Source organism: Macaca fascicularis, chromosome 9 (assembly GCF_037993035.2).
Source record: "Macaca fascicularis isolate 582-1 chromosome 9, T2T-MFA8v1.1".
Classification (NCBI taxonomy): Eukaryota; Metazoa; Chordata; class Mammalia; order Primates; family Cercopithecidae; genus Macaca; species Macaca fascicularis.
In genome coordinates, this window is record NC_088383.1 from 140,895,548 (window position 1) to 140,905,318 (window position 9,771).

The window sequence follows — 9,771 nt, forward strand, 5'->3', positions numbered from 1 at the left end:
GAGGGTCTCCCCAGGTCCCCTGTGACCCCTCTCCCATCCATTTCTCCTGAGTCCCTGGTCCTATCTTCCTCCCCAGGGCTTGGCACTAAGGTAGACAGACGTGAGTTTTCCATTCAAGCAAGATTTCAGAAACAGGTAACAGGACCCACCGGCCCAGTCCGTGCTTTCCTGGGAATGGAAGCTAAAGAGCTGACACTAAATACCCACAGCACTTTATGCATAAACAGAGTCCTCTATGCGGATGCACAACCACCTGAGGACAACTGGGGACTCGAGTGCCCGCCCATCGGGGGTGAGGAGTAAGCTGTTGCTAAAAACGGTGATATGTAAGTATTTTCTAAATACGGGAAGAAGTTGGATACAGAGTTATTTTCTATACTTTCATCACAAATCTATTCAAATGGCACATGAAAACCGACTTGTTTCAAGAAGGTGGGAAGGTAGAGTTTTATCTGCTTTCACCCGGTCTCCGAGATACCACAGTAATCTAATCACAGAAACATCGCATTTAAAACTCGTGGCTCCCCAGGAAGGCCACAGCTAGGCCCAGGCCTTGGGTTATGGGGCGAGAGTTCCAACAAGGCCCCTCCAGGAACTACCTGGGACTGTGAGTCGGGGAGGCTCCAACTCCGTCCAGCACCACAAGCACCGGTCCAGGCCCGCAGGCGAGATGCGGCAGAAACATCTGGAAGCCGAGTCCAGCTTCAGGACACCCTGGAGAGGAGGAGCTGAGGATACTTGTGATTCCTCATGACACAGGCTGAGTGAGAGGCCAGCAGAGACCACGGGGACCTCACACCACAACCTCCGGAACCTGCAGCATCGCCCCAACTCCAGAGCCTCTCTCGGTCCACACCACCAGGGTCTGGCACACCCCCAGCGTCCCTCTGTCCACACCACGAGGGTCCGGCACATCCCCCCCACACCCCCAGCCTCTCTCCTCACCACGAGGGTCCCGCACATCCCCCCACACCCCCAGCATCTCTCGGTCCACACCACGAGGGTCCCGCACATCCCCCCGACATCCCCAGCGTCTCTCGGTCCACACCACGGAGGTCCGGCACATCCCCCCCATACCCCCAGCGTCCCTCTGTCCTCACCACGAGGGTCCCGCACATCTCCCCGCACCCTCAGCCTCTTACTGTCCTCCCCCTCCACACACCTACCAGGTGAGGCTTCCTTCTGGGAAAACAAAGAACGTCCAAGAGGCCGTTGGCTGCTGCCAGGGAGAACAGTGACAAGGGATTCCAGCCGGCAGGAGGCGACAGTCACACACCTGCGGGCAGGTAGGGCCAAGAGCCGGAAGCCTCCGAGCTGTGCCCACGCCAGGGAGGTGGCCAAGGGACAGTCTTCAGCATCCCCAAGGAACTGAGCTGCCTGAGAGTCACTGTAGGAGCTACCACCCTTTGTGTGCCCCCCACATATAAGACGGCCGCTGAAATCCTTCGTGTTCTGAGGCTGAAAAGGACAAGCAGGCCATGCAGCAGGCGTATGGAGCCCAGCACCCGGGGTGCATTTGCCATCCACCCCCGGAAAACACACCATCTCCAACTTCAAAGCTACAATAGTGCTTATCCCTTCACTCATTCCGAGGGTGGGAAGTGTCCAAGCACCCTGCTCCCAGTGCCAAGGGCTGAGGTCAAGGTGTGGGCCGGGCAGAGTTCTCCTGTGCCAGCCTCAGGGTGCTGGCAGAGTCCACTGCTGCATGGCTGCAGGACCAGGGTCCCTGCTTGCTGGCTGGCTGTCATCCAGGCCCACACCCAGGTCAGCGTGTCTCCCCTGTCTTCAGAGTCACGCAGCCCAGCCCCAGAGGAATCCTCCCAGGCCAGATCCCTCGCGTTTTGAATCCCACCTGCCAGGAATTTCCCAGGCCCCGTTAAGAACTCACCTGACCAGCTCAGGGCCCAGCACACGCCCCCAGTGAAGGTCCACTGAGTGGGGACCCTCATTACACCTGGAGAATTCCTTCCCAGAAGCAGCTGGACTTGTGTTGATTGGATGACAGGGAGAAGGTGTGTGCCCTGCAAGAACGGGCACTTGGGGGCCGGTTTGAAAATCTGCCTTCCCGGGGTTATGGGGAAGACGAGCGGAAGCTGACGCGGCACTCCCAGAACAGCCAGCACCTCCAGACGCCAGCCTTGGCGGAGCCCATGCCCTGGACCAGGCCCATCCATGGCCTACTGGTTCCCAGGGAGTGGTTCCTCCCTCCGGGACCCCCAGGCCTGTCCTGCCAGGACCCATCCCTGCACAGGGTCCAAAGCCTCCTTCAAGCTGAAAGTCTGATTCCCACAGCCACACCTCCCAGAAGCACAGAAGCTGCAGCGGCAGGAACCAGCGGTGCCCCGGTGCTCTCGGGCAGAAGCCAACAGTGAACAGCCAGGGTGGGCAGAGGCGGGGGCAGGGTAGAGCCCAGGTGGGCGAGGCCGGACCCCCTGGAAATGCCGGTGCGGGCACCTCGACCGGGGGAATCAAGAGCTGTGACTGGCTGTGCCCACCCTGCCGGACCGTGTGACTGGCGGTGTCTTTGGGCACATCTTTGTGTGTCTGTAACCCCAGAGGGACACTCTGACTGTCACCGAACCCCAAACATTCCTGCCCTGGAAAGTCAGGAGCAGAAGAGCAGGAGGGCCCATGGTCATAGCTGTGCCCAGGTGGGCGGGAGCCTCCTGAGGAGGGAGAGGAGCAAAGCCTTCCAGGGAGTGTGAGGAGCAGCCTCCGGAACCCCGAGGACTTTCCAGGCAGCAGGTGTGAAGGCCCTGGGGCCCCACAACGTACAGGCTGCAGAACGGCTGGGCAGCCAGCCTCGGGGAGGAGGGAGCGGGGGGGGGGGGAAATCAATCAGAGGAGCGGAGCGGGTGGGGGAGGCTGGGCAGGGCCTTGTGGGCCTTCGAAGCTTTGGCTTTAGGCCGAGTCTGAGATGGGAGCCCCAGGAGGGTGCTGAGCCCCGGAGTGACCTGAACTCTGCCCCGCGGACAGCTGCGTGGAGATGGCCTGGGTGGGGGCCCATGCTGTGTATTGTTCAGTTAATGGCCCTTAAACCACGCTCACAACCCCGGTATTGGGGGGGTAGGCAGAGCACAGATAGGGTGGCCCCAGAGTAAGCTCCGTGGCAGAAGAATCCAGAAGGAAAAGCTCAGATTCCCAGAGGCAAGCAGGCGGAAGACACCACAGAGACACGTCAGAACTTAGAGAGGCCAGCGGAGCTCGGCCGGTAGAGGTCTGTGAGCCAGAAACTCGTCAGGGCCGGCCTGAGCTCAGGTCAATGCCTCGGGCAGCCGCAGGGAGGGAGAAGCCAGCAGGACGCGTGGAGATGGGCAGCAGGAGTACAGCGGCCCCAGGTGCAGCCAGGCCCAGCCAGGGAGATGGCGGATCTCACAGTGCCTCGGGCACTGGGCACAGCCCTGGCATTTTGTTTGGTGGTGCCGATGCAGGTTTCCTGCGGCACTGGAACTAACCGCCACATGCCTCAGTGGCTCACAGCACCACAGATGTCTTTCTTCACACTGCGGGGGTCCGTGCGGAGTGAAATGGGGTTCTCTGGGCTAGACTCCAGGTGCTGGCAGGGCTGGTTCCTTCTAGAGGCCCCAGGGGAAAAACCCTCCTCTCGGCCCTTCCAGGTTCTAGAAGGAAGCTGCCCCCATTCTCAGAGTCAGCAGCATCCAGCCGAGTCCTCACACTGCCCTCCCTGGTTCTGAGCCCCTTGGCTTCTCCACACTCCTCCCCACGGGGTAAGGTCAGCTGATGAGCAAACTGAGCCCCTCACGGCACCCCCCATGGCCCCCCACAGCCCTAGTGTATCTATAGGTCCCAGAGTGGCACAGCAGCATCCTTGGGGACATGATTCTGCCAACTCCAGTGGCACTCTCCAGTCTGGTGTGGAGGAAGCGATGGAGGAGAAGCCTGGGTGCATGCCTGGGGCAGGATGTGGACCCAGCATGGCCAGAAGCAGCAAATCAAACTGAGACCGTGGACCCGCAGCGGACTTGAGTCGGGGGTGCTGAGAGGCAACGCCAGGGCCTTTACTGAGAAGTCCGTGCAGATGCGTAAACCGGAGACTCATCCGGGGCGGCCCCAGGCACCCCCATCCCAAACAGGTCTCTTTGTGGAGTTCATCACCAGCGTGCAGTGGTTCAGAGCCTGCTTCTGACTGAGGCGGCCGCCCAGGGCCACAGGGGCGGCGGGGATCCCAAGTCCTCACGAGGCCATGCTGAGTTGGTTGGCAGCACCCGGGGAGTGACTGTGGAGGTCTGATCCCCGTCTGGTCCTCAGGCAGGGGCAGTACAGCCTTCACCCACAGTCTGCTCCAAAGCTGGCACCACAATCTCTAAAGCCTGGGGCAGGAGGCCAGCCTCAGCCACCACCGCACCACCTGAGAACAGGAGCGAGGACCAACGTTCCGGGCTCTCGTTCACACCCAGACAAAGGACGCTGGTGTTGACGGATGGAGCCACGGAGGGGGAGGAAGCTGTCTCGATAGACTTGGCCCTGCTGCAAGCCCATCAGGAGGCTCTAAGCCGGTTTCAGGATGAGGCAGTACTGCGCCCCATTTCCTCCCCAAGGGCCTGGAGTGACTTCAGAGAATCAAATGCATGGTGAGCGGGTGGGATAGGGGGAGCAGGGGGCTTCCTGATGGTCATTCGAGTCCAAGAAATGCTGAGCAGGAGAGATGGGGGCACATTTTTAGGAAGAATGTTTCTGAAGCATGTGTCCACGGTGCCGCAACCCCTGAGTGACTGCGGGAGGCATGATGGGCCTTAGATCCATACAGGTTCGACAGCCCCTGGGCAGTGGGGCCAAAGCGCCATCGCCGGCAGCTGGTCAGGAGGGGGGTGAAAGAGAAATCCTGGCTGCACACAGAAGGCACCAACTGTTTGCTCATCCCAGAGCAGAGCAGAGCAGTGGTCCCAGGAGGGTAGGGCAACGGATACTGAAACACGAGCAGGTTTCCGGCGTGGAGACTACCAGGCTGGATCAGTCTGAGTCCTCCGGAGAAGCAGGAACAGGAGGGTGACCTGTCCTATTCACAGGCCGCACCTGCCCTCAGGGAGGGATTGTACAGGCAGGAATCCCTGCACCTGCAGCGGACCCAGCACAGTGTCTGGCTCGGGCGAGGCCTCGCTTAACACGTTGTCATTGTTATGTCATTGTCCCTGACTTCAGGAAACCTCATTTTCTTCCCCAAACATCCACCCTTTTCTTTAAAGTAAGCCAAAGGCCTCCATTCCACGCTGTGTGAGCCAGGCAGACACAACAGTCAAGGCAGGTGTTTCTCAGGACAGGCTTTAAAGGTGCTCGGGCCCTTCGGCCGGCGCTCCCTGCAGGCAGGGCAAGTGGTGGGGCCGTGAAGTCCCTGCAAAGATCAGGCACTGGCGGGGAAACTGAAGCCCTCCCTTCACTGCTGCTGGACAGCGGCAGTGAACGTGGGAGACCCACATGGCTAGGAGGAGGGCGGCAACACCAAAAACATAGTTGTGAGGGAGGATGTGAAGCAGCAGTCAGCTGTGCAGAGTTTCTTCCTTAGAATCTTGGGGAATGAATCAGGACCGGCCAGTGCGACAGCTGAGTGTGTCTCGGGTCATCAACAGGGATGCTGTCCAGGCTGGTCCAGAATTGGCTCAGCCTCTCATCTCACTAAAAATCCTCCAGTGGGGAGAGCACCGGGGCTTGGAATGGAATATTCCCAGCAGAATGACTTTCAGCCTAGGTGCTTGACAGAGCCTGGGGAGAGGTGCACAGGCAGCAACGTCCATTCAGGCTCTCGAGTCACTGCAATGAGTCACTGCAATGAGTCACTGCAATGCGTCACTGCAATGAGTCACTGCAGCAAGTCACTGCAAACTCCATCCCTTCTTTAGGACTTCAGCTCCTCATCAAATGGCTCAAGAACCAGCGTTTTAGAGACATATTTTCCCCAGTGTGACTGTCTTGGAAAGGGGTTTCATGAACAACCCTCTTTCTAGGCCCAGGACCCTCCCAGTGACCTGGTGGACAGAACCAGTTCTCTTTGGCCACCAGGCTGTCTCCTAAAGTAACTAGAGCCTGGGGACCTTGATACAGTAACCTCGTTCCACAGCAGCCTGATAGCCAGTCACACCTGCACGACTCCCATGGGGTTGACAAATTGCTTTGGTCTGGGGATCCCCAGCCACTGAATACTGGCCATCTTTACCTGCATAGGGACCTGGTCCCTAAACGCCCCATCACCTTGGCTGGACTTGACTTGCAGCCTCCACACCACAGCTACGTCCCGACTGCTAGGAGGAGGAGCGTGTTTTGATCTCTTCACCAGCCATTTGTGTCTCCTGTTCTGTGGGATGCCTTTCCATATTCTCTGCTTACTATTGGTGTCTTTTTATCAGGGTGTCAGAACACTTTAATGTAAGAGATATTCACTTTTTGTTTAAAATTTTTGTTTAAATGTTGCCAAATGTACCAGAAGCAAATAATCAAGGGGGGAAATTTTGCACCTCATAAGACAGACTCTAATTCCCTTTATGGCTTTTAGATATCCCTTCTCATGGGAGAAGCTCTCTCCCATCACAAGGGTATAGAATGCTATCTTTAGTTATCTTTTAATATTTTCACACTTTACATCCAAGTCTTCATTCTCAATGGAGTTTATTTTTGTGCATGGTACGATACAGGATTCTGGATCTTTCCTTCATCGCCCATCATGCCAGCACCTTCTGTTACTCAAGCCCCCAGCTCCCACTGAGCTGCCTGAAATTCCCCTGGAACTCGGACGCGCTCCAGGCAGCTCTTCTTGCATGTTCCTGGGGCCAAAATCATGCCGTCAGGATTCCGTCGGCTCTGTTGGGATCTAAGTATCTGATAAGGTGTGATTCTGGCTCACTGTTCTTTCGAAAACATTCTCAACTATTTTCAGACACTATTCCTCGATGTGAATTTAAATATTTCTTTTTATTTCAAAAAAGAAAATGGAAAACATCTCTTTAGGATTTCTGTTTAAGTGGCATCCCATTCACACATTCATAGGGGAGGGACTGAGGTTTTCACGACACTACCTCGTTCACCTGCAACCTCCTTGCATTTCTCTAGGTGTTGCTCTGTGTACACGCACCATCTGCAAGTGCTTCTCCTCCACACAGACAAGCCTCCCAGTGTCATCCTCCTTCTTAGAAGCCGCACCTGCTCAACTTTCCGCTCAGGTCTCACATCAAAGATTTTGCTCTCCTGCGCATTCACGGGGCCTTTCCTTTGGGGGCGCCATTGCTTAAGACCCCTGGGATGGCAAGTTTTATGTGTCAATTTGGCAAAGCCACAGTACCCAGACATTTGGCCAAAAATTGTTCTAGCTGTTTCTGCGAAAGTACTTTCTAGGTGAGATCAACACTTAGATCAGTAGAGTTGGAGTAAAGTAGGTTACCCTTTGGGATATGGTGGATCTAAGACAATCAGCTGAAGGCCTTTGTAGAAAAAAGGCTGAGGTGTCTTGGAGAAGAGGGAGCTCTGCCAGAGGGTGGCCCTCGGCCTCGAGCTACAACACCAGCCCCTCCCTGGTTCTCCAGCCTGCAAACCACCCTGCAGACCTCAGACCAGCAGCCTCCACAATCCTATGGCCAATCCTTAAAATAAGACTAATTGAATCCTTAAAATAAATCCGGAAACAGAAAGGAAGAGTGTCAGAGGAGGTGTAAATGAAGGTGAAATAAAAGTATTTGTTTTTCTTATTTTTAATTGATCTAAAAGATAGCTGTTCAAGGCCGGGCGCAGTGGCTCATGCCTGTAATCCCAGCACTTTGGGAGGCCAAGGCAGATGGATCACCTGAGGTCAGGAGTTCAAGACCAGCCTGACCAACATGGGGAAACCCTGTCTCTACTAAAAATACAAAAACTAGCCGGGTGTGGGGGCGCATGCCTGCAGTCCCAGCTACTTGGGGGGCTAAAGCAGGAGAATTGCTTTAATCAGGGAGTCAGAGGTTGCAGTGAGCCAAGATTGCACCACTGCACTCCAACCTGGACGACAGAGCAAGACTCCATCCCAAAAAGAAAAAGCTACATAAAATAATAATAGCAACAATGTATTAAGTGAGTATAACACATGGACAAATGAAATAAACGAAAGTAAAGTGTTGTCACAGAAATGAGAGGGAGGAATTGAGAAGACTTTCTTATAAGTTGAAGGCACCACATGGAAAGGGATAATGGTGTTATTTAAAGCTGAACTTAGATGAGTTTAAAATGTGTATCCAGCATCCTTGGGGGCTTGGTTCTAGGACCCCCAAGAGATACCAATATCCAAAGATACTCAAGTCCCGTATGTAAAATGGTATAGTATTCGATGTAACCCACACACATCCTCCCATATTATGATACCTAATACAATATAAATGCTATGTAAATTGTTGCTATAACGTATTATTTAGGGAATGATAACAAGAAAAAGAAGCCGGTACATGGTGCAGGCTTACCATCCTTTTTTTTCTTTTTCTTTCTCTGAGTATTTTCAATTGGTGGTTATTTGAATCCACATAACCGGGACCCACAGATGTGGAAGGCCTGCTCCATTGTAAACCCCGAAGTGATCACTAAAAAGTGACTTAAAAAGAAGTATGATTGACATTCTAACAGAGGAGATAAAACAGAATCATAGAAAATGCTCAATTAAAACCAGAGAAGACAGAAAACGTTGGAGGGAAAAGCAACAAAGGATAATCACAGTGTAAAAAAGTCACAAACATGAATTCAGCACTATCAATAATCACTTTAGATGCAAATGGTCTCAACGCACCAGTTGTAAGACAGAAACGGTCAGAGCGGATAAAACAAGTGAGACTAGAATAGGTTGAAGGTAAAAGGACGGAGGGAGTTATTCCATGGAGCAGTAACTGAAAAATCTCTAGATTCACCGTACGGGAGCCCCCCTTGTCCTCCGGGGATACATTCCAAGGCCGCCAGTGGATGCCTGAAACCGAGGGTAGTGCTGAACCCTGTATATACTGTTTTTGGGGGGTTTTTTGGGCAGGGGGGTATCTGGTAACTGAGATGGCTGCTGAGTGGTTGACAGACAGGCAGGGTAAATGACAGGGGTACAACGGACAAAGGGAGACTCACATCCAGGAGGATGGGGAAGGACAGCATGAGATTTTGTCCTGCTACCCAGAATGGCATGAAATGTTAAACTTATGAATTGCTTATTTTGGAAATTTCCATTTAATACTTGTATACCATGGTTGATTGCGGGTAACTAAAACCACAGAAAGTGAAATTACAGATAAGGGGTGACTACTGTAATAATTTCAGATTCCTGGACTAGGAACATTATCAGGGATACACAGGGGCATTCAAGCTGGACGCAGTGGCTCACACCTGTAATCCCAGCACTTTGGGAGGCCAAGGAGGGCAGATCACCTGCGGTCAGGAGTTCGAGACCAGCCTGGCCAACATGGTGAAATCCCGTCTCTACTAAAAATACAAAAATTAACCAGGCGTGGTGGCAGGCGCCTGTAATCCCAACTACTCGGGAAGCTGAGGCAGGAAAATCACTTGAGCCTGAGAGGTGGAGGTTGCAGTGAGCCTAGATGGCACCACTGCACTCCAGTCTGAGTGACAGAGCGAGACTCTGTCTAAAAAAGAAAAAACAACAACAAAAAAGTGGGCATTCCAGGGAGTCTATTCCCCAGAAGACACAATAATCCTGACACCCAAGTGTCACCATACATGAAGCAAACACTGGGAGAGGTGAAGGGAGAAGGAGGCAGCCACCGCTCAGGTGGAGATTTTAACACCGTTCTCTCAGTAACTGACAGA